This window comes from Diadema antillarum, unplaced genomic scaffold (genome assembly GCF_040938485.1).
Source record: "Diadema antillarum isolate AM-2024a unplaced genomic scaffold, OU_Dant_1.0 seq00000697_RagTag, whole genome shotgun sequence".
Taxonomy (NCBI): domain Eukaryota; kingdom Metazoa; phylum Echinodermata; class Echinoidea; order Diadematoida; family Diadematidae; genus Diadema; species Diadema antillarum.
Genome location: NW_027271602.1, coordinates 306,287 through 333,131, shown reverse-complemented (window position 1 = coordinate 333,131; position 26,845 = coordinate 306,287). Strand labels below are relative to the sequence as shown.

General features: G+C 39.9%; 1 pseudogene; it reads left to right on the top strand.

The window, feature by feature from the left end:
* Positions 1 to 26,845, top strand: part of LOC139737626 (uncharacterized) — a 96,851-nt pseudogene that overhangs the window by 67,086 nt on the left and 2,920 nt on the right.

Genomic DNA, 26,845 nt, shown 5'->3' with positions numbered 1-26,845 from the left:
AGTGAACTGATTTGGATGAAACTTGCAGGAAAGGTTTAGAATGATACAAGTAACAGATGATTAAATTTTGGTAGTGATCCAAGAATTTTTTTGGAATTTATGAAGGATCTTTTATATTTTGGCAGGTAGGGTCAATGAACTTGGGAGTTCAGGCAGCGCGTATTTGAGGTTTGCATGCGCGCACTAAAGTGTGTGCTCTAGTTTCTGCCAAAGTGAGGTGCGCCGCGCAGCTGGAAGTTTATGACGTAACGAAAGGTTTCTTTATTGGGAAATCGCGCGACTTTCAGCACACAATGCTGTAAGTACGTATGGGTGCAAATCACTGATATCTCTATGGAAGAACAAGATCAGTGGTGGAAATGAGCTGCATGCTTGGCGGAGGTCTGTGCTCTCAGAGTGCTTCTTTAGTTTTCTTAGATTCGTTTACAAATGTATAATTTTGACACACACACACACAACAGAAAATTGCATCAAACAACATCTCATACTAAATGTATAACAGAATATGTGCTCTACATAAAATATATATATTTCAATCCTTTATTGTGTTTTGTAGGGTGAAGAAGGAGAAGATAACTCTCTACTGCTGTACTTACTAACTATGATGTATGTAAAGGTAACTTTGTTATGTCTGTTTTCAATGCATTTCAGAATTGGAAGAGTTAATACATATGTCTAAGAACAAAACAGTCTACAGTAGGATTTCAAGGGAAATTCACAGAGGAAGTTTTTGTAAATACAGAGGTATTAGAGTAAGCCAGAGATTATGAAAGTCACAGAAAAGTTATACATGAGATTAGAAGCTTGGATTATTAGCTCACCTGAGCCAAAGGCTCAAGTGAGCTATTGCGATCACTCTTCGTCCGGCGTCCGGCGTGCGTAAACTTTTTACATTTTCATCGTCTTCTTGAGAACCCCTCAACCGATTTTCACCAAACTTGGCAGGTAGCATCCCTAGGGGGATAGGATCTCAATTTGTTCACATGGGCACCATACCCCTCCTGGGGGCCCCCAGAGGGGCCCAAACCCCCCAAAATTAAGGAATCTTAAAAAATCTTTGCAACTGATTGACAAATTGCCCTACATCGACTTCTTCTCTAGAACCAGAAGTGATAGAGCTAAGTTAATACTGTGAGTTCGTACATTGATAACTGTAGTTTCAAGTTTGTTCATGGCGGAATCAGGGGTGCCCCCCTTGGGACCCAGGGGAGAGGGGTGGGGAGGGGTCCTAATGGGGCCCAAATTGTACATTTTCATCTTTTTCTTGAAAATGCCATGATGAATTTTCACCAAACTTGGCAGGTAGCATTCCTAGGGGGATAGAATCTCAATTCCATCAAATGGGCACCATGCTCCACCTGGGGGGCCCCAGGGGTCCCCCTCCCCTTAAGATTAATTAAAGATTTTCTCTAGAACCAGAAGTGATTGAGCTAAGTTAATACAATGAGTCAGTATATTGATGACTGTTGTTTCAGGTTTGTTCATGGGAGAATCAGTTTAGTTTTTAGCAAAAGTTTACTTTTTACCAAAATGATTGAATTAAGAACAAAAATTATCAGTGCATGTTATAAAATGTACATAGCTTAGATTGACAAATGCATTGATGTGAGCATGATCAGAAAAAGATGCTATCATTCATTCATTCATTCATGTTTTTATTTTCATTTCCAATCAATATACATTGCCAAAACAAACGTCAAATGATGATATATCTTGTGACATATAATACATATTGTTTCATAAAGGACTCGGTGGAAATGAAAATTGAGAAAATATCTTCAGAACGTACATCATAGATTTGTAGCAGCAACAAGAGCAATTGCGATCCCTTTATGCCATGCTCAAATAGCAGTGAGGATATGTGCACAATGTATTGTAACCATTTGGCTCAAACTAGAACAGATCTTGTGGGAACTTCAAAAAATAATTAAAAGTACTTCAGAAAAGTACCTGACAGCTCTGGAGGTGATTGCCCTCTTATGTGTGCACACCCCCTCTCTCTTTCTCTTCCTTTTTCTCTTTCTGTCTTTCCTAAGATTGCATTGTATCAGAATAACATGCCAGTTATGAGGTTAAAGCTATAAAGAGAATTGAAGTCTCTTAATAGTGTTCTTTGTAGTGAGATACATTGTATGTTGATTTTCTTCCTATCTCTTTCTGAGAGTAATTGTTCGGTTTTAAAACTGCAACATGTTCACAGTAATGAATGTATGAATGAATCAGTTTGACATATTTACTGCACAAATCATTGTTCCAAGCTGTAAATCAGCCCTCACTTTCTAATGCAGCAACAACTCGAGACAGTGTCACCACAGATGCATGTTACTACCCTCTAAATTTATTTCCGTCATTGTTGTATCAGTAGATGAAATGGAACCATGTGTTTCTTCAGGCCTTTGTTCGTTGCAAAGGTATCAGTTTCCACTCCTATGCGCTCTGCCATGGAGATTTGGCATGTGAAATCCATAGCCATTGCTTTTAGTTGATGACATTTTATGATCTTTGACCTGTTATGAAAGTAAGTGGAGTTTTTCTTTCTACTCCTAGGGTATCGATAGACTGTCAATCTCCATGTGGACTTTAACCCAGGATGTGACCAAAGACTTCTAAGCTGCTCTAATACGTGTTTGCTCACTGCTGCTCCAGAATGTCTTAGAGCTGATTGGAATGTATTACTTTCTTTGCTCAATGTTTAGTGTCAATCTCATATTTTTTTGTAAAGTTTGGCTTTGCAAGACTACTCCATGCTCAGAAGTGGTATTTTCATCAGAGGTGTACCCCAGGTCAAAAACCAGCGGGGACTGGTGTGCGTAGTCATGGTAGCCCCATAATGCATCGAAGGAAACTTGTGAGAGTGATAATTGAGTGATGAACACTTGCAGGAGCGATGGTCTTCTTCATCTGGCACTTTTCACCATGCCATTTCATTCCATTCCCTGGTGGCAGAAGCTGTGCCATCTTATCTGGTGTAGGTGATGTCCGAGATCTGGATTGATAATTCCCTTTCCTCATCCGCTGTGTTTGCTGGAATGCATCATGACCATTGCATGTCATGGTTTGTGTGGCAGAAGAGTGGAAGTTTGCTGCAGAGTCTCTGTCTATGTAAGGTCAAGGCGAAATGTGTGAATGCCTATTGGATGACCCTGGTACATTCAGCCATGGATGAAAGTGACCTCATCACGCTGTACATGCAAGTGTTGTGGGGATGCTCAAACATCAGATCTCTGCAAAAGTTGGTGAGAACTGTCTCTGTAGCTAACTTAAGTCACAATTTTGAATTGTTAGGAATATATTATTTCAGTGTTAACTTTGGTTCTTTTTTTTCTTACTCCTGCGCAGTCTTTTGAAATTTGTTTTTGTATGCAATAGGCCCCTACCTGTATGTGACAAAACTCCACAGAATAAATATGGTAGAGAATTGTTGTCCCTTGTCTTCCATGATAGATCTGTTCTCTCTATCTTACTATGGTTATGATAAACCTTATATTGGAGCCTTGAGAGCTGAAAACATACATGTAATGTCAGTCATCATGTTGGCTCATTCACGAGATTTCATACTGTAAACATAATTCAGCTTAAAAAATATCAAACAGCTGTGAGATGTAGGGGCCTTGCTGAGAGTAATGCGAACAGTTACTGCTAAAGTCCAGTTTCCATACATATGTGGATTTTTATGAAGAGAATTGTTGAAAACAATTTTTATTTTCATTTTGATAATATGTATCAGCCTTCTACATTGTGAAGTTCTCAATGCAACTGCAAAAGATGTACAGTTGTATGCATCAAGAGGTAACCTGTGGTATTTGGATAGCCAATAATTGTGCACAAAATCTCTCTTTTTGCACTCTTCTGCATTAGAGTCCTTGTGAATTGAGTGATTTCATCTCATAGATATTGCTAGTGATGCGAAGAAAAAAGTTTGGAAGATAAGGCAGATTTAGAGCTTGTGGGACAACTAAAGGCAACGAGATAGAGACAAATTCAATTTGACTGCAAATATGTGGAAAGGATACAGACATAAGAGTGTTCAAGATTTTTTCTCTTTCATTGCATATCTGCATGAGGTCTTTATACAACGTATGGCATGGTTGGAATCGAGCTTATACCAGTCTTGAGAGGAAAGCAAACTTGGCAGGCTGCAAGCTGTGCAAGCCTCCATTGTCATGGAGTTAGTCACATGACCCTTGCCCTATACTCTGTGTGTGCCCATGTAGTCTTACTTCAAGAATTGAGAGAGGGGGAGCCAACAGGCAAACTGAAGCTATTCCATGTTGTGTGTCTTTGGACAGAAGCTTATACCCCATCTTAGCAGACCACAAAACTTGGGTTAGCATTGACTGTACTCACATTTATGAATCCGATTGCTCAAAATAGTCCTTCCTTTCTTAATTACTTGTCAACTTTTGTTTTGTTTTATTTTGTTTTGTTTGTTTGTTTATTTTTTTGCAAACCAATGGGAGAATTGCTTGGTGACAATTCCATTGCTGCAGCTAAATTACATGTGTGCTTGAGACCAATATAATGATATGATGCAGTATTTGGTACCCTGAGGTACAAAAGAGCTGTATCCTTGATTACTAGGATATGGGCAAAAGCAATTTTTAGTGATTTATAGAAGATTTTGTAGCACTAGTGTACATAAACTTCATGAATTCCTGTATAATTATGGATGTTGGGCCTCCCAAGGTACTTTATATATTATAAAGTAAATAAAGTGTCAGTTTCTTTCTTCTAATGCAGTAATGCTACAGTTTAAGTTTGTGCACTCCCTTTTCATTCCCTCAAAACCCTGCAGTACCTTTGGCAAGATTTTTGTTTTGTTTTGTTTTGTTTTTTGCCATAGTGGTCATTGATATTGTAGGGATAGATCAGAAAGTGTGTCCATTTCATGTTATGATTTGAAAGTTTGGCCACGTCATGTAACATGCAGAGGTGGATGTACACTGTACTATGATGTAGACATCGCACCATGTTCCTAATACGCATGATCTATCTAACTTCCCCCTCAGCCCCCCCCCCCTTTCCCCCTTTAAGTTTGGAACTGATAAAACACACATCTTAGGGGTGTATTGGCCTGAATTACGTCAATTTAAAAAAAAAAAAAGTATGTTACACACCTTATACAGCAGGCATGGAGAGTTAAGGGCAAGGTTTTCCCCATCTACAGGTAGAGTCACTTCGTATCACAGATAAAGAAAAGAGTTAATCTACCACTTGTCACTTGTAGACTGTACATCATGACTGAATGAAGATGACAGAAACCAGGAGTGGAAACTGCTCACCTTTTTTTTTTTTCTTTCTTTTTTTTTCTTTCTTTTTTTTGGGGGGTGGGGGGGGGGGGGTTCAGAATTAGTAGGGGATGAAACTGACAGAAATAATTTTTTTAGATTGTCATTTGACAAAGAGATTACATCTGACAAAGAGTGATTTCCGTTTTTCAGAAAACTGCTGCTATGTTACTGTATTGCTGTAAAGCTGTACTGCTGTTTGCTGATGTTCATATAGATAGTTAATGTGCTAATTAGGCGAGCTTATGAGAGGAAATCAGGGATTGGAGTGTAATGCAGTTAAATAGCACTATTTTTATTTTTTATTTTTTTTTTTGGGGGGGGAGGGGGTCAGCATCACATCTAAAGTGGTGATGCATACAAGTGTATGTAAATTTCATGATAAGCTATACAAGTGATATATGGCGGTCAGTTATGCAGAATCTGACATTGATATGATTTTCTTCCTGCATCCTATAAGTGATGATTTTTGTCTTTCATTATTCAGAGTTCATGTATCTGTGCACAGCATTACTAGATGTGTCTTGTACGTCTCAGACATTACTGTAAGTGACTGCAATAGTCAAACAACTTGAACAAGGACCAATTACCAATTAAATACCAAAACACCTTCTGTTTTGAATATTTTACAAGAATAAATATGAAAGCATTTATAGTCACGTGCATGTATAAACATTTTCTCTAAAATCATTGGGTAAAAAACATGACAGTGATTTATCACATTGGGACAGTTCAGCCGTACTGTTCTTTATATTAGTTTACATTGTTTTTCTATGCAAATATCACATTTTGCTCAGTAGGTCAGAGAAGTCATAATTTTTTTTTTCTTTATTTCTTTACTCATTCTTTTTTTTTTTTTTTTTTTGGCTGATTTTGGCCAAATATGAATGATATGTAATCATTTGTATACTGGGAACAACTGGTGCTTGCTTCAGTTCGGGATTCCCCCCCCCCTTTCTCCTCCCCCCCCCCCCCCCCTTTCTCTATAGCATTTCCAAGTCATGAATGTGCAGTGGGGGTGTGACATGAATAGGTCATTTAGCCAATTAGGTCGAGACGGAACTGGGGGATTAACTCCCAGAATCATTTGAATCATGCGTTATCTAGGTAACTATATCATTTGTTTGATGTGGTTAGATTCCTGTTTATGAACCCATCCTGTGGACAGTAAAATTTATCAGCACAACATGTCAACATGCAGACACTGAATGATAATATGTAGAAGTAATATATCAATTCTCTTTTTATTGTATTCATGCTTCAGTGTTCCAGTGTACAGGAACACCTGGAGATATACAGCTGTATTGACAGGCTGACTAGTTAAACACAATGTAATCTCAGTCATGTATTTAGGTAGTGGCAACAAAACTATGAAATATCTGATCCAAATTCTCATTCAAAGAGATAAAATTCATTAATTGTATCTCCAATGAGATTGTAAAATCCATCAAAGAATGTGAACAGAAATATACTACAGGCCTCGAATTAACCGACGGCCACCGACGGCCATGGCCATCGGTGCCCCTCTCGTTGGCCGCAATGCCTTTCTTTCCTTGATCAAAGTTACGGCCAAAAAAAATGTGCCCTTTTTCTTGTGGCAGTGGTGCCCTTTTAGAATGAAAGTTATTATATATGACGTATAATATGCCCTTTCTCAAAGTCTACTCAAATATCATACCTTCAGTTCACTCGCGTCCCAATATATCTGATTCAAACTCAAAGTATCTTTCCAAGATACGAGACGACGTGTATGTTCATGTGTCTACACCCGACCGGCTTTTACCGTCCCGACTGCCTCTATGCACCGCAGCGCAGCGGCCATAGAGTTACTAGCTAGGGCAGCGGCGAACCGGAGCAAGTGGTCGCAAGCCATGCTAAAAAATGCCAGGCCGGTCGGACGGCTGCGAGCATTGCCATCTCTCTCGCTCTGCATTCATGCCCACCCGACCCGCGGCGCGCCGCATGCTCAAAGCAAAATGGCGCCTGAAGTGCTCCAAAGCGAGCGCGGCGTGTGCGTTGAGAACGTACTGTATTACAGAACCTACATCGTATTGCGTATGGCCTACTGCCTAACGTCGTCTGCTGCGGAGAGATCTTATGCGTGCGTGCGCTGCTGGAGTGTAGCAGCACGCACGTCGATAGCATACAGCTCTATGGGGCATTCACATCACGTATAAACACCCAACATGCCCTTTCGAATGTGGCCTTGGTGCCCCTCTGACTGACCTAAGTGCCCTGGCCTCTTGGAAAAAGTGCCCTTTTCTAAATGGCCTTGCCCCTCCAAAATCCTATTTCGAGGCCTGATACTAAGAGAGAACGTGGAATGTCTTCGTATGGTAGCGACAACACACACTTTAATGAAAGATGTGCGTCATATGACTCAATTGGATTAAGAATTTCACTACCATGCAATATTCTCTGACGTTTTGAAGGTGTGGTAACTGGTATCCTAGGGCATGTAGATATGACATCAGCCACCTCTTTGGGTGACGTACTTGCATGGGAAATTTACCAATCAGGCCTCGTGCGCACATCCAATTTTGGTCCAGATGTCGAGTCATCGTTGCACTCGCCGATGACAGAATAATGCATATCTTCATTTCCTTATGTAGCATTGAACCAGTTTCTGACAGAGCAGCCAAAGGCCTAGATTGGCCCATTATGCCATTATGAGACTGCTGATACATCTTTCCCAAGATCTCAAGTTGGCTCTCTTCTAACTTTTGCAAGATAAAGAGAGGTTGACAAGTAGCAGATTTCTGGCTTGATACTGTATTTTCCATATATTCTGAGAAGTCTTTATTTTTGAGAACTTGTGAAAGGACTTATATCCGCAAAATAATGACATGCAAAAGTATTGCCTCAGGACTGTAGTATGATGCATTGCACATTGTTTAGGGTGCTATCACACTGTCCTGAAATTGATGCAACATTGCAATATGAATATGAAATTTTCAATTTTGTGCAAAGTTGGCTCTGAACATTGTCAAATGCTAATTAACAGCCAAAGCAAGTATGATGCATACAGAAGGTCACACAGTGGCACTTGAACCACACATGAAGGCTACACAAAGAGAAGTTTACCCAAACGACACACGAAGGAAACACAGTCAGTGGTTACACAAAGATTTTGCCACTGCTCGCAAAGTTGCCGCCAGAGCCTGAGAAACTGCATGATAGCTTGAGATGCCCTAACGAATTATCCAATTTTTATGCAATCAGAGCCGAATTTGAAAGTTTACTTTATCATGTGTCCATCTTTACTCAATTTTGGGACAGTGTAAAGCCTGCTTCATGAGGTGGGAAATTGGTAACTTTCTCCGGAAAAGGGATGATACTTAATTTCTAATGTCATCCCTATATTTCTGATTTTGCAAATTCAACCACCGATGAGTTTTGCTTACAAGTCCCTATTTATGAAATAGGTGGCACATACATTAATCAATAGCTGATAATCAGTTGTCAATTTAATTTTGTACTCTGTATGGAAATATATACTTATATGATTTTATGTTATATGTAGTTCAGGTGTAGCTCTTATTCATTACCTTGCCTGTCTTTTGCCCATCAAGGACTTTTTACTCCATGGGTTCATTGTCATAGAATGTTGAAAATGCCTTTTCTTTCCCTAGCAATGGAGGTACAGTTGTACCATCAAACTTTTCAGCTATGACTGCCTACCATATATAAAACGCAGAAAGATGGGGTAGCTTTAGACAGGTTCAATTAGGTAGCCATTGCGATAGGTATTTTCAGTGTCAATGTGATCACATACGGTACACTACAGTGCCACTTATGTAACATACCCTCATTAAAAGTCATTTGTGTTAGCTACTGGCCCTTCTAATGACTACTGTTGCCTTAGCTTTGGACAAGTTTCAATGGCTTTTGTATGATGCAACTGCCAACTTACATACGTACATATGTAGCTACAGTAGGCTAGTTGCTCTGCTGCTGTGTGCCATTATGCAATCATTGTGCACACTTTTTGGCCATGTAGTAGAGATCAAATCCTGTTGCAGTTGGCAGGTGGTCACTGTGCACAGGTTCTTAAAACTCTCTCTTTTGCAAGGGATTTCCATGCATTCACTATTAGCAGGTGGTTGCCATAGACAGGTGGTAGCCAGAGCAGGTTTGACTGTATTTCAGCAACTTTAAGAGTAATGATGGAGGTTATTGCTTTCAGTGCAAAAGCACTAGAACTTTGATGCATTTTGTTTTGTTTTGTACGACCATATGTCAAGCTGTTTCTGAATAGACTGGAGAATATTAAGTTTCAAACACACAAATGGATGTATACTGTATGATTTGTATGAAAATCAATGAACAAATGCTGTGTTTTTTGCATTTCTTTCATTTGTTGAGTGATATCTTACAACTTATTTAACTCTGTCATATCTATGGACAATCAGTGGGTCAGTATACAGAATTTGAGACAGTGACATTCATGTGTAACAGATTGCTTTCCCCGCCCTCTCTCTGTTGCCCACACAATGTCTGTTACACTTTTCACATGACAGCTTGTGCCCTGTGACAAGATTAGACTTGCAAAAATATTTATGACATAATGCTTATGTTGAAGGCTAGAACTGATCAGAATGTAATCACAGAAAGTTTCTGTGCAGCAGCTTTTTTATTGTTCTAAACAACTGACATTTCACCCAGTTAGATTTTGCAATATGGCAATAACAGTCATTTTGCTGAAATTACGGCCATTCAACAAATCAAAACAATTACTCCTGCACAGTAACTGTGTGTTCAATACACCTTCATGTCTGAACTATCATGATAACCCATGTTCATTGTTTACCTGAACTTGACCTATCTCTTGCAGACGTTCATTGTCAGGCAAGCCAGGCAGAAGGACAAGCTGTCACTTACACTGAAGCATCCCGGAATGGGGAAAGGCCCCTACATCGAGAGCTACCCTATCCACAGTGATTACCAAGGTCAGTCCAGTCAATATGCTATCATTGCATGTAGGCTAAAAAGTATTTGAATAATTAGATACAGCCCTGAAAGGAGGCATCTGTTTGCATGTTACTTTATAATCTTTACAGCTGTCCCGTATGCAGTGATCAAGGTGACACATAGCAAACTAATGAATACTTTGCATAGCAGTTGTTAATTCGTTGTGAGCCATGGCGTAAAGTGCCTGTGTGCCCTGGTGCCATGTTATTGTTGTTATTCTGTTATTCTTTTTTTCAAAGCCATGTAACTTTTTATAGAAGCATTTATGCTGTAGAGAAAAGCTTTGCTCTGATTCATTTTTTTATACTATGACTATGTTTCTTGCAAATGGTAGTATTAAAACAAAACCCCCAAACAGACTTCAAAATTGTGTTCTAGGTCATGATTACACAATACTTTCATGACTAGCTATTGTAGGTATGGGAGGTATGACTTTTTGAAGACTCAGTCTCAACAAGAAATTGAAATTCACTCCAAAAAATTTGTATGTTGCAAGCTATAGAATATGTATGAGGAATGGAATAGCGCATGATGCTTTCAGTGTACTGTGGCATATTGTGATTTATTGATTGGTTTGTGTGCAGTTGTTCATTTGAGCCACATTTTGAAGTTGGGAAACTGTTGACTGAGTTGCATGTGCTAACATGGCAGACAAAGAGTCAAAGTGTAGGGTGTATGGTAGTCTGTTGTCACGGTTTTAGCCAATACCTTTCTACTAGCTGTGTAAGGATATCATCTGTAGTGACTATCAAGTTCAGCTGTGTAGTTACCATGTCTTTACAAAGTGTCATTTATCATAGCCTCACATATATTCCAAATGTTGTTGGATGTGGTTTATTGTCAGCTTGAAATGTTATGATCATCAACACTTCCTGTCTGGCATCCTGCATCATATGCAATATCACTGACACCTGGACAAGTGTCCGTGTCAGGTTTATTTCGTGTGATACTCTCATGTACTAATTAATATCTCATGTGTCTTATATCAAGCATATCTTTTAAACTCTTGCCCTTTATATGTACTTCTGTTGTAGTAGGGCATGTGATATTTTCTCCCTCTTTCCTGTTTGCTATTTTCTCCTTGCCCCCACAGGAGTTAAATTAGCCAATGAGGACATGTTGTTTCCAGCAGTGGACGACCTCATCGCCTACCACCTTCACTCTGATGGGGCGTTGCCATGCCGACTGGCCCTGCCCATGGCTGTCATGACTGCCAGGAACCTTCGGGAGATCCAGTCTTTGGCTATTCTGGAAGAAGGTTTGTTTGGCCCGTGGGTGTTTGCGCTTCCGAAACATTTTCACATGATTCCTTCCTCGTGCAGTGTGGGCACCAAGCTTCCTGTTAAAATCATATTTGCATCACAACCTTCATAGCTATTTCAGTAGTTGGGATTCATTGTACTAAACTTATCTTAAAACATAACTGAAATTATGACTTTATGGTAGATTTTGCATTTCAGATTGACTTCAGTGATGCCATCACACATTATTTTGTATGCTTGATCTTAACAACAACAAAAAAGTGATGCAAGGGTCCATGCCTTTTACTCAACTCAGTATCTCTAGAAAGAGATTAAACAGAAATTACATCAAGTCCTGCCCAAAACTCTATTAAATGCCCTATGTTACAGAAAGCCAGCTCTGTTAATGTATTAGGTTACCACAGTTCACCAATATATCTCTCTATTAAAGAACACTTTCTGTGTAAATTCTGTGGAAATTATCATCAACCAAAATGTGTGACTAAAGAGGTATTTTCCATCATTCATTATGTACTACAGAGTGCTTGTTCGGCTGTATGTAAGCCTACATTACAAAAATTTTAGATAGACCTAACTTGTCATCAATATCAAGAATTGGCAGATATTAATACTTTGCCTAAGATGAGCAAACAACAAAAGTAGCAATATGAATGTTGCATCGCTTACTTCAGTTTTGCATATCTATAGAAAAGTTGCCTTTTATGTCATTCCTTTCTTCACACATTTAACTGCCCTGTACAGACTTCTGGAAGTCCACACACAGCAAGTCCCCTACAGCACCAGTGCCACATGATCCTTTCAATGTAGATGCAACAAAAGGAGTAGAGGACTCGCCCAGTGATTTCACCAGTGCAAGACCAGTTTTGAATCAGAGTTTATCGGTTGGTGCCAAACCAATCATGAAGACGGATTTGGATACAGATCTATTTCATAACCATGATGCAGTTTTAAGAACTACTCCTGCTACTGCTGTTTACGGCATGCTAACGACCACACCTCCAGTGATCTATGAGAATGCAGAAACCAAAGAGAAATTGAACAGTAGCAGACCCAGGAGCCTTGATAGTCTTACCCAGTTATCATTACAGGAGTCAAGATTAAGCAGCAGTGGGATTCCAAACAGACCTGGCATACTCAGACCACCTTCAGAATTTGACCGGCAGGACATGCGCTTCAGCAGTGCCAGTGAATTTGACTTTGTGACCTCAACAACAGAGCAGCGTTACCCACCACCAAAGTGTGCACCCCCACCCCCTCCCCCAAATGAGGATTTGTCGCCCAATATTTTCATGATGTCTCCGGTTCAAGCGCAGTGCCCAGTGTCTGCAGTCAGGCCAGCTATGAGTGGAGTTGAGTATTCTCTGCCCAACAATGACCAGCCACCACTACCTCCCAAGAGATCCGCTGCATCCTCAACCTATGGAACATCATGGCCACAGCACCAGATTTCAGTGTCAACAGGATACAGGCATCCAGGACCCAGCAATCAGAGATTGGATGCTTATCAGACTCCACAGCCTGGTAACTCCGTTTGCAGTTTACAGCAACAGTGGCAGCAGCAGCAGCCATTAGCTAATTACTCAGCCCCTCCCCCAGCAACCAGCTTACACAGCAGCCGAGCTCCTGACTCATCGCAGTTTACCACTGCCCCAAGGGCAGCTGCTCAAATGCAAAACATCCTGCAGCCGACTCCAGCTGCCACAGCGCAAAAGCAGCCAGACACTCACTCTGCACTGCCAGAGTTTGACCCACTCTTTGAGTCAGAGTACAGGCATCCGCAGACAAGCACAGACCTCCTCACACAGGGCAGCAGCAACATTTTGAGCACTCTCGATATACTTGTTAGGGATATGTTTGTCCAGTGTGATGTCCCTGCAGTGTCGGTATCAGATGTGTGTAGTACTCTCCCTGTAAACAACAACTCAAAGTCAGCAACAATGACCCCTGTATCGAGTGCCAGTGACAGTGTTTGTGAAGCAAGAGAGCCGCACTTCATCAAGGTGCCCATGGACAATGAATATATACCCGATCAGGAGGAAACGATATCGGATCACGAAATGGATGAATTACTCGATGCCGAGGAATCCATGTCTCGCTCTCTGGAAAGCAATGAGAGACTAGACTATGATGTTGTGGTGGAAACCAGTGAATCAATAGGTATCCCTTTCACTGAGAACCAGAATGGCAATCACCAAGTGCTCAGCCAGTCAGTGGAACTGAGTGACAGAGTGGATGAAAGTGAGATTGAAGAATCAAGGGAGGAGAAGAAGGATTATAAGAGGAATAAGTCCAGCTTGTCGCAAATCAATAGGAAAATCAAAGGGCTTGGTAAGTTGCTTTTTTTTACTTACGTTTTTCTCTTGCAGAATAAGTTGTGTCAGAATTTTAGTTTGCATTGCCACCATGTCCACAGGCATTCAAATTCAAGAGAAAATATGTGTATTTGCTCTGAAGTGACTATCATGAAATTTGTTTAGGAAACTGTTCGTAGCATTCCAAAAGGAAGGAAGTGCTGATTTAGTCAGTGCTCTGCATTCAAGTTGTTGTCTTCTTTAAACTAACCATTTAATGATAGGCTATGTACTGTACATGTATACAATCATAATAACACAAACACACACCAATTCTCAACAAATTGTATTGTGTCTATTATGTTTTACATGATGCAAACACTACATCATGACATTTTTGTAGACAATGAATCTTCTTACCCTGACTCATACAACCCTGTACTGTGTATGTATGATGACGCATGGAAGTTAGATGGCCCTCTTGTGCCATGGGAGTGGAAGGCCTGTAAAAAGGTTCTGTTTTATTTCATAGATTCATTTTGTCTGATCCATACAGCATGACATTCCATTCTCTGCTACAAGATGACATCAATTTGAAAAATTGCACGCTATGTGCCAAGAGTCTTTAGAGAGCCTCAGACCATTCACCTTAAGTATCGAGTGATTTCTGAGGGTATGTAAATTCTCCATCTCCAAACCAAACAGCGCCACTCGAAACTGCATACAGACTATTCTGAGACTGTTGTGATTTTTTTTTTAACTTCCTAGCAAAACATTGTCGAGATTTGAAGGAGCTTTCAAGGTAGTACAACCAGCCTCTTATGTGAACCCTTCCTTTTGATATCGAACTCTAGCGTACATTTTTCTGACTCATGCCTTGGCATACAGTAGTCTAACAGCTGATGAGACAACCTCCATAGTTAGCCACGATATGTAACCTATTGGTTGGGGGGGAAACAGACAGGCTTTTTCGTTCGCCTTAGCCAAAGGCTCAAGTGAGCTATTGTGGTCATTCAGTGTCCAGCATTTGGTGTGCCTTGTCCATCGTGGAAGACTTTTGACATTTTCCACTTCTTCTTGAAAACCCTATGATGGATTTCTACCAAAGTGAGTTATTGTGATCATTCATTTTGCGGCATCCGTCATGCATCTTCCATCGTGCAAGACCTTTTTTTTTTCATTTTCCATTTCTTCTTTAATAATAATCATAATAGAAATAATAGTCACTATTTGTATAGTGCATAGGTCCACCTTTTGGTGCTCATGGTGCTTAAAAAAAAAGAAAAAAAAGGAACCTTCAAAAACCCTATGATGGATTTCCACCAAACTTTGTAGGTAACTACCCTAGGGGAATAGGATCTCCATGCCTCCTCCCCCTGTGGACCCTCCCAGTGGTCCCCAAAGCCCCCAAATTAAGAAATCTATAAAAATTTGCTTCTCTCGAGCCAGAAGTTACTGAAATATGTTAAAGGATGATAAATAGAGCGTGTTTATACAGAGAAGCAAAATACGCGCTCATGCCGGCTCATGCCGGCTCATGCGAGAGGACCTCTTGAATTTTGCTCTGTATAAACACGGCGTATGCCGGCACACGCCGCCAAATGCAGGCTCATGCGAGAGGTTCCGTCCGCCACCTTTTGAGGTGGCCGATGCGAGAGGAGCCTCGCATATTTTGCTGTGTGTTTATACAGACGACCAAAATTTGAGAGGTAACCGGAAAGCGCGTATTTTAATATCTGTCATGATCGAACCACGTCTTCTCCTTCTTACTGAAAAACTGGATTTCAATTGATCATTTGGCCAGGTAGTTGTCAAGAGGAACGTTACAAGAATAACCTTCAAGCTTGGTGGTCCTGATGATTTTGCCGGTGCCATCTTGATTTTTTTCATTTTTTCCCATCATGCAATAAACTGCACTGCAAACGTGACCTATGCTTGACTCCAAAATTCGAGAGGTCCGGTTCAGCTGAGGTCCGCTCACATCGGCTCGCATCGGCTCGCATGAGCCGGTATTTTGACTTCTGTATAAACACGAGAAATAAGCGCTCATGCGGGAGGTAAAATACCGGCTCATGCGCGCCGATGCGAGAGGCTCCTGTATAAACACGCACATAGTATTGGTAGAGATGAGGATTGGGCTTTTAACTTTTTGCAAGATACCAAGAAACCACTTATGAAATAGTACAAAGCATAACATTCTAAGAGAAATTCAAAATTTATTTGATGAAAATTGGTTTTGGAATGGCTGAGATATCCAAAAACAAAGTAAAACAAAGCGATCCTAATAAACGGTGGTTTTCACCTTTTATTAGGATCACTCTGTTTTGGATATCTCAGCCATTTCAAAACCAATTTTCATCAGATAAACGTTGAATCCCTCTTGGAATTACATGCTCTTTCATATTTTTAAGAGGTTTCTCATTATCTCACCAAAAAATGTCGGAAACCTGAAGTTAGGTCTCAATTAATACTATACGATCCCTTTAAGTCCATTGTAAGCAATTGGTAGTTTCAAGTTTGGTCGTGGCAGATCCAGGAGTGATACCTACTTGCACCATGACTCCAATGGGCATCACACTCTCCCTCCAAGAATCCCTCTTCTCTAGTAGTTATCTCACCTGAGGCAAATGGCTCAAGTGATCTATTGTGATTGCCCACCATCCGGCCATTATTCATCGTCCATGACATTTTGCAGATTTCTTTTTAATCTCACTGAAAAAAAGATTGCTGGATTTTGACCAAACTTTATAGCAGGAATCATAAGTTTGGGGAAGGGCTCATATTTCAAATACAAATGATGGTGGTGTCTCCAGGGAAGCCCTTGGTGGGTCCCAAATATCCAACATTAGGAGGGTAGTGGCCAAGGGGCCTGCTCTACCACACAAATCTTAAAGATTTTTGAAATATTGTTTTGGTGAAGTGTCATGAAGGCAAAATGCAATGCTGAGGTGAGCGTGAGACTCGTGGGTCTCTTCTTTACAAACCAATGGAAAATCTCTATTTATTAGAGGCTAGGTGTGCGTATAGTTTTAACTCTGTTAATACATTCATGTATGGAAGAACTTTGTAGGCACAGACAGATGCACTTTATTGGGTTGGACAATGACAGCATTTTGCAGTGACAGTGGCAGCTAGATTAATTCATACAGGAAGAAACTGGTGTGCGTTTTACTCATCACACGCAGAGGTATCAGAACCTGAGAATGATGCGCATTAGACTGAGGTATAGGGAGTAGCCCTGTGGCTTTATGGAGGTATGGTAACGATATGGTGCTATGCAAGGGATAAATGAGTCACTGAATGTCTCTTCTCTGTGGGTATGGAAGATTTGGTGGATAACACAGGTCAAGGTCACGTTGTTTGGACGTGTCTAAGAGGCTGCACCCCCTTTCAGGAGATTGACAAAAATCTTCTTCTCTTTTTCTTTTTTGCATTTATGTTGTTTTATTTAAGTCAGTGAACTCTGCCTTCTGTATACAATAACATCACAATGTCGAGAAACTCACCATCCACTCGATCCGGAGTGATGTCAATGAAATACTTGCATTTGTACAAAGTGGTAGTGGGCGCAGGTACAGCCCAGTAGTAAGGAGTTGAAAATTTGACACATCACCAGAGTTTTAATGTCAAATGTCTATACATCTCCAGTGTGGAGACTGCTAATGAAATACGATCTAGTTTTGTAGTTTTGTTATGAGAATAAATTGAATTTGATTTGCGAAGAGACTGTAATTACAGAGGTGTCTTCGCTGCTTTTATTCTCCGTAATGAAGATTGTATGCTCAATCTATCTGATATTGAGTATATGATCATATTAACAGAGAGTAACAACAAAAAAGAAACCTCTGTGAAGTTAAGATGTGGATATTTTCAAGCACCAAGTTTTCTGTGCAATAAATGAAACTCAGAAAACTTGATACGGAGTACCGGAGGTAATCTTGCAGAATGTGTACAGCATCAAGTTACAGGATGTTAATCTACAAGTATGTATGGCATACTGTGTAAGCAAAAGGCCTGTATTGAATTTGTTTGGAAAAGATCTGGATAACATGGCCTCATAGAACATTGAAAAAAGGACATGTTAAGTGGGGCATAGATGTAAATGTCAAAGGTAATACCCCTTTTCCTGTTTTTCAAAACTGGGTACAATTAAGCCCTGAACTACATGTAGTGGTTTATGGGTTGTCGAGGGAGGAAATACCATTTTCCATTAATCCAGTCTATTTATCTGTCTATCCCTCTATCTGTCTATCCCTCTATCTCTCTATCTTTCTTTCTCTATCTGTCTGTATATCTATCTATCTATCTATCTACAATATGTCTATCTATCTATCTATCTATAGGCTATCTATCTATCTATCTATCTATATCCATGTCCTGGTCCACATGCCTACATATGCCTATCGTGTCCATCTATCCCTGTATCAATCTCTTTATCTGCCATTATCTTCCTATCTGTCTATTTTGGTATGTTTGTGACCGACTGTCTTTTATGTTTTTTTTAATACCTGTTTATATATCTCTGTCTCTCTTGCTCTTACACTCTCATTCTCTCAGAAAAAAAAAAAGACATAAAATATTAGCAGAGTTTATGTGGCAATCTGTGTCTCCCAGGGTTGTGTAGAGTCCCAGCATGATCTGTCATGCGGAATGTTATACATTGTACTCCCTCAAGAGACTTGCGCTAGTTCCCAGGGGGAAGTGACCCTGGTGTGTGAATCATGACTAGGGATCCAGAAGGGCCAGCTATCATCATGACACATAGGGCAGTGTAAAGTGTGCCAAGGTTTCTCCCAGTCCTCTCCATTTTGTCACCCAGCTGGAGGGGAGGATGGCGGGGAATGTTCCCTGATGGCAACTAGCCTAAAAGAGGCAACAAATGTTAGAAGTTTAGCAGGTGATTGTACGTATATGAATTCATACATCATAAATATATAGACACTTAAACATACATACATGCAGACATACATACATACAAACAAATGCATATGCACTATATTTTCAAAGGAACACAACCTTTGACTGCAGATTCTGTTACAAGTTTCAGTGGATTTGCATTACCCAAATCTCATTGTAAGCAGTAGCATATATATGCCTTTGAAAATCAGTGAATGAGGCAAGGGATGTTCACTGGGAGTCATGTTACAAGTTGCCAGAGGTTGTTACAACCTGTCGCACCATTGCAGTCCTGAGCGATCTATCATCCTGTCAGAAGAAGAGGGGGATCCTGGGCAAGAAAAACTGAATATGACCTCAGTAGCTATTTGCACCAAGGGCCCCATTGTCATCCATAAGATGTAATCAGACAACCCAGAAGAATTGCCCCACGGTCAATGACAGATATGACAGCAAGACAGTGTTCTTCCTGTCGTGAACTCGCGTAGGGAGAGGAAATGGTTTAGAGATACTGTGTGTGGACAGACTGATAATGCATGCTCAGCAGCACGGATTGGGGGACGTGGCCGACAAGTGCGATAAGTATCTTGTCGCAGAAGTTTTTGTTGCCATGGGATGCAGGCACACTGATAGGTGAGGGGATCCACATTGACGTCACAGAGAAAGAGGTGTCATCCAGCTTGACACAGAATCAGGGCGTTCATGAACCCTGGCCATTTTGTAAATGCACACCATGAATGTTGCACTGAATCCATTTTACCTGGCCCATCTTGTACTCAATTCATATGGACATTCTCAAATTATTGAGTCATTAAACGACAGGGAAATGCAGGGTGCAGAACACCACAATTTTTTTTTTCTGCCTTACTGATGCATAGGATTTACTTAAAGACAGAACAGAGAAAAAGAAATTGAAGGGACAAAGCCATGGTTCTACAAATCGTGGTTCCTGGAATGATGTTGCGGTCGTAACATCTTTGTCTGTTTTGCCTTTAAAATTTGTCATTGAAAGATTTGTCAGTCAGGAATATAACGAATCACAAATCCTGTCCTTATCAGGACCACCACTAATATTATCGAACTCTTTGTGTGCCACATTCACATGCCCAATTCATATTTTGCTCAAACACACAACTGGACACACAGAAATCCATAAATCACAATAATGCCACCGTACAATGAAAGTGTCATAGCCATAGCATAAAGAATTTTACATCACAGCAGAGCTTGCAATTTTCTCTCCCGATTTGCTCTGATGCATTTCTAATTAATGCTTCTATAAAAGGTTACATGACTTTGAAACACAGAATATTCTCCAAAATCGCTGGTGATTGTGGTATCAGAAATATGTTGAAAATTTCTGCTTGTACAGAATCATGTACTCTGTTTTCTCTACTGATGTATGTTTGATCCTTTCAAGACCATGTAGCTGGTTGTCAACAGAATGAAAGCAAGCTAGGACCCTGTGTCCAGAATAATGTTACTGAAATCATATTCATAGCACATCATTGTGTTTAGGTATTTTCAAGTCTCCTAGTTTTGCTAGGGTTTAGTTGTGTTCGGATGGCTCGATCTTTTAAACATGCTTGAGGGGGTGGAACTTAGCTTGACCTTTATTCCCTATGACCAACAAAACCTGCATTCTCATTCACAGTCAGTCATGCATGCATTTAGAGAGCTGCATATTTGACATGGTGTGAAACATGGATTAGCTATTGTATAGATTGTTGTTTGTGGTTAACAGTATGAGGTAAGAATTTTTTTCTCAGTATCTGACAAGCACACCACTCTGAATGTGCAGAAACCAGATAAAGACCACACTCTTTCGGCCTTCGAACCCTCACAGTCATTTTGCCTTGTTCTTAGCTGTAAGAAAGAGGAAGTGATTGTATAGAAAAACAAAAATAGCACATCCTCTTTTAAAGGGGAATTTACCTCCAAAGTTTGTTTTGATCTGTTGATAAAAACCATTCAAAAAGTATGAATTTTGATATATTTGATAAAGAATTCCACATGTTTTCCTATTTCTAGGAATATAGCATAATGAAAGAGCTCATGACTAAGTGTTCCTCCTTAGAAGGCAGGTGGAAGAATATTATTCTTTAAAAGTCAGTAATACCTTAATTTAAAGGATTGTGTACTTCTTTATAAGATTTTTTATTTCTTATCCTACAATGACGGCGCATGGATTTGAACAAATCTTAACATATTCATAACTTTTGAATGGATTATCTGAGTTTCCTCAAATGTAATTGGTGTGTTCTTCAAATATTTTTACATCAACTGAGTCCACAGTCTCTATGACTGAGTCCACAATCTCTATGACTAAAATCTTACATGGCTTCAAAGGGAAGAATTGTTCTTCATAGGGCTAGAAGCTCTTAGCCATTAATCATCATAGATGTTGGGGAAAAGATATACCGAAGGTGGTTGTTGTGAGAATACATCACATCGGTAACTGAACCACATCATCCAATAAACAAGCAGTTTGCTTAGTTTATGCCACAAGTTGAAATCTTTTGTCCAGGAAAACCTGAAGAAACCGTAGACTTTCCATTTTGTTTGAACAAAGATTAACAAAGTTCAGGAAATACTTTTATATCGCAATACTGAAAACACATTTTCAGGTCTTTCGGGCAAGGTTTGGACATATTTATGATGTGCTGCAATAACCCAAATTGAGTTGTCATTGGTACAGGTAGTCAAAGGCAGTGTGTCATAATTCCCATTATTCAATTCTCACTGAAGTCACTCTGACAAAGAATAAATGCCAATTCTTCCTCACTTGTAATGTGTCTAGCATGATAAAGACAGTAGTTCAGACTTTGTAGATGTATGTAAATGCAGTGTTACTATGTAGTATATCACTGGCTTCTATTATTTGTTGTACATGCTATGGGCACTTGATTAATGATCATCTACTAGGTATGCATCCTAATCTGTGGGGGTCTCTGTTATGTTTCAATATCTTTAAGTAGCTACTGTTAATATTATTTAATTTCCTGTTATTCCCTGCATACACATTCGTTGAATTATGTAAGCCAACTTACCCGTAACTCAGAAACATCCTGCTGTGTTCTTACTGACCAACTTTCAAGTAACCGCTACCTTACTGTTTATCTTTGTTTCTGGCCATATATTCCTTCTCTTTCTTTTTCATCACATTTCATTAAAAAAAAAAAAAAAAATCTGACCTTGCTATACTTGCTTCTCAATGTTGATTCCCCCCCCCCCCCAAGTTGTTCAACCTCATGTTTACTTTCAGCCAAACACATCTTCAATTACAGAGTTCCAAATCTTATTGTTTTTGTAGTTACACCCTTCTGTCTATTAAAAAAAAAATGTATTTAATTGTCTTGTACATATTTTTCTCCATTTATTCTCCCATGAAGTAATTCTTCCATGAGTTCAGTGAAGGTGAACCTCATTCTTCTACTCTATTCCTTCTTTTACTTACCCCATTGGCACTGAACACTTCTGTTTTGCATGATATTTTGTTTATTTTCTGTTTGTCTCCAAATGTGAAATTGGACGATGTATGTCATATTTTTTACACTCTGTTTTTTGGGGTGGGTTTTGTGCTTTTTCCCTTTCTCTTCATCATTCTGCTCTTTTTCCCTTTGAATATCTCTCTCTCTCTCTCATACACACACACATGCATACATACTCTGCATTCTATTTGTCCTTTCTATATGAATTGTTATGTCTTGCCATATATCTCTTGTTAACATCTTGCGTAGTCAGTCTGATATCTTGCCCACTCCTTCTAATCTGTGTCAACTTTAATTTGTATGAACCCACACAGCCAAGAAGGGATCAGAGAAGGCCAGCGAGAGGTTACACAGGATATCTTCAGGCAAGAGTCGGAAGCGGGACCCAAGTGTGGACATCCAAGAGACGATCCTGAGGTGAGACAGGGGTGCAGTCCAGGGCCACTCCAGGGTTTGGGTGGGGCCAGTGTGGAGTGGTCAGTGGGTAATATGTGCAGTGTGGTACTTGGAAGGAACAGTGTGACATTGAAGATGACTTTGAGGAAGCGATTACAACAGATTTATGGTCACTTGAAAATGAGAGAAAGATAAACCATCTTGCATAGGGAAATTATGAATTTGAATGGTAATGTAAGATGAGAAATAGAATCAGTAAATGAAAATGTAAATCCACAAATGAGGAGTTTATTTGCAAAAGGGGTTAGATCCACTTTTAGTACTTTAGAGAAAAACTGGTTTGTTTGTTAGAATTTGTACACAAGTGTATGGAAAATCAAAATCTAATTTTACTATAATTTCTATTCAAATGTTTGTCTGGATTTGAAATTTTCACTGCAACTAACTCAAATGGAATTCTGTGCAGTGATGCTAATAACTCAATTTTTGTCAAAAATGGATCTAACCCCTTTTGCAAGTGAGCTCTTCAAATGTTAATACAAGAGAATGACATGTGTGTGTGTGTGCTCATGTGTGTGTTTGTATGAGAGAGAGATCCCATGACACATTATACCTTGATGAAGTTATGATATCAAGACATATTATGTTAACAATCACAAGAGAGATGATCCATTGTCTGTAAAGGCTAGTGCTTGTCACCGTGCCCAGACTATCTCAAACTGTCAGCTGGATCTGGGCACTGATTCGTCAAAAGTCACAGGCATGTCAACAAATCAGGCAAAAAGTGGCTTTCAGCCAATCAGAGCAAGAGGTACAGATACCCTTCTTTGAATTCTCTTTGTTGTCATGATTAATAGCTTCATGTTTTTTCAAAGTCCAGTGGGCCCTGAAATGAAATGACTCAGCAAGCTTTGTTTGGCTTCTGGTGGCATCTATTTTGAGCTTGTGAAGCAGGTGTCGTAAGCACCCTCAATCACAGGTTATACGTGAGACTGATGACACAAACTGTGTATTGATATATAGGGAAGAGTAATCGTTTGCAAGCTGTAGCACTTTTTTTCTCTCTCTACTTCATGATCCTAATATTGCTTGAGAAAATGTAGAAACATTCCAAATACAGACCTCCCAACCATTCTGAATTTGGAGGAAAGAATCTGAATTTTGACCGTTTCCAGCTCTTGTTTCAATAGGAGTTTCCTATTTTTCTTGATAATTTTACTGCATGCTCCTATGGGAACTGCTCTTTCTTTCCTACTGTTGAGCCAAATCATCCCTATTTTTCAGTCAGAAAGGTTGGGAGGTGTGCAAATAAAACATCATTTGAAGTATCTCTTACACTTACATCTTTTCAAGAACTAAGTTAGATCATTTAGAGTGTGCTATTTATCACATTTATGACATGATCATGTTTTTTCACCCAGAGCAAATTTCAAGATAAACCAGAACAAAGTCCTGTTTCCAGTTAAACTCAGATAAGAATATGACATGTCAGGAAGTTTAAGGGCAGACATGTTACAGAATATTTCAAAATAGTAAACAGAATTCATCATATAATGCAGTTGGTAGTTGGAAATTGAACAGATGTAAACAAAGCTTTACTGTAGTTAAAATTTTACAGTAGAAGCAAAGAACACAGAAATTCAGATATCTTATTGTCTGCATTCTGAAGGGAGAAAGCATCAAGTGAAAAGGGATGGGGAAGACTTTGTGTGTTTGTATGTGTGTGACTGAAGATCGTAGATACTTGTTGAAATGCACGTTGTCCTTGTCCCATATCATCAAAGACTTGTTCAGGGGCAGGACTGACACACAGGCTTGATCTGTAGAATGTCAGACAGTGATCTTTTTATCTTGCTATGAGTCACGGTAGCATGAGTCACTATGGCGATACAGACCTCTGTCTCTCTCCCTCTCTCTCTCTCTCTCTCTCTCTCTCTCTCTCTTCCTCCTCCCTTCACAAAGTTTGCAAAGTCACTAAACAGCCATAACAACAAAATTCATTTACCTAGAACTGTGGAAGGTCATGAAACCTTTCATATATTACTGGTATGATATCATATTTTCTTTGTTTGTGATTACAGATAATGCGTAAATTTTTCTATACATTTTATGCCAAACTGACAGATTGACATCATTCTTTGAAGGACAGTGTGAAGGGGCAAAACTGACATACCCCTTAAAAAGATGACTTGGTTTTTAATGAAATCCTGTTGAGCCCTTTTTACACTTGTGTTTCTTAACCCCGTACTTTATCTGACCCAGGACTATCGTTAGTCCCGTACCAATTTTTTCAGCTTTTTACACTCGCCAATAAGTCCCGTACTAAGCTCTTGTCCTGGGCTAAGGAGAAAATTGACCTTTTTACACTCGTATTTCTTAGTACCGTACTTTCCAAACCACATGAATATTCATGATTACGCTGTGCACTGTACACGTACACGCACACACCGGCAGTACTTGATTACCTCGTTTCTGATTGGTCAGTGGGGGTGGGACTTCGTCTCCATCGCTTAGCCCCGGATTATTTTTTCGTTCTGTTTACACTGCTCGCTTGCTTGGCACCGCAATTGCGGTGCTAACCCTGCTATTTTGCAGGGCCAGATAGTACGGGATTATCGGTGGGGCTAGCCCACTTTGGCAAAAACAAGTGTAAACAGAAAGTGGGCTAAGGAAAGTCCGGTACCAACAGTGGGGCTAAGGCCCCCCCCTTAGCCCCACCGTTGGTACGGGACTAAGCAAAAATTTGCAAGTGTAAAAAGCCCTTAAGAGTTCTTGGGGGATTAGCATGAAGTAGTGCTAAACCTGACCTGAAAACAGAATCTGAAAGAGGACAAATGACCACTTCCTTCCCAAATGAGATCATTGGGAGATATATTTGATTCACCACACTGTGCTGTGGGCCCCTAGTGGACCAGGTGATGCAACAGATCTTGGACAGTTGTGGCCTTGCAGTAGTGATCAAACACTGAGGAAATATATGACTCGTACTGCTTGTACAGTGATAATTGCTGGTGTTTACTGTTTAAAGGGTTGAAATCTGGGCTGCAACACAAGTGATCAGGGGGGGCATTTCATGAAGGAATTTGTCGGATAAAATATCTGACAAGTCACTTTTATCCGACAAGTTTTGAGAAATTCTTTAGTCTGATTGGCTGATTTCTCTGAACTTGTCGGATATAATTGACTTGTCTGATATTTTATCTGACAAGTTCCTTCATGAAATGCCCCCCAGGGATGTACTGAATGATGATAAGCAATTTTGCCTTGCCTCTGGGTGTGAGACTGATGGTGTGAGTCGCGGGTATTGCAAGTAGTGATGCAACCACTTGTAGCTTGATACTATGGGTGGGAACATATTGCACGTGATTGTACACCCATCTTGCCATCAGCTCCAATAGTTAGCATGATTGTGTAACAATCTTACCTCTTTCAGCAGAGGCCACAACTAGAACCATGGTAGTTGCCTAGGAAAGCTAGGGAAAAAGCAACTTCAACATGTTCATAGCAGCTTGCCCTCCCCTGCTAGAGCTCATATATTGAAATATGTCTATATCGAGTCTCTTACTCCTCAATATTACCAAAGCCAGTCTTTCTTGTTTTTTTTCTTTCTCTATATCGTGTATTTGAGTTTTGCATTGTCGCATAGACAACATAAAAAGATATCTCATTTTGATGCAATAGTTGCTGTTAGTTGACAGTGAAGCTCATGGACAGAATAAAGTATCACTCAAGAAATAAATGCAAGGTGCATACATGTATGCAATGTTTTAACTCAGAGGAGTGTGTTTGATGCAAGAATACTAATTGTAGAAAGCAACAGAAGGAATGTAGGTAACTGATATGAAATGTTTTACAGAAACTGCTTCTTTGATATCAATCAACTATTCCCACATGTTTCCTCATGGTAGGGTGGTGGCAAAGAGCAGCACAGACAGCAGCATTGGGCTGGGGGCCCTGGTTCACAGCTTCATCCGAACTCAAGAGGAGAAGTGTGAGACAGATAAACCAGAGGTGGTGCTCCGGAGTGTGCGGCAGTTCATGAGTGGCACCAAGAACTACCTCTTGAACAACAGGGAGCCGGAGGTTAATGCTGTCATCAACAAGGTAGAGAACTTCTTTTCTTTCCCTGGTTGTCTGCAAATGTGTGCATCAGTGATAAATAGCACGGAATAGATGAAAGGGGTAGAGGGCTCTTTAAGCTTAAAATTCACAGTGAATCTTATTTTGTGTGGACCCTGTGTCACAGATCA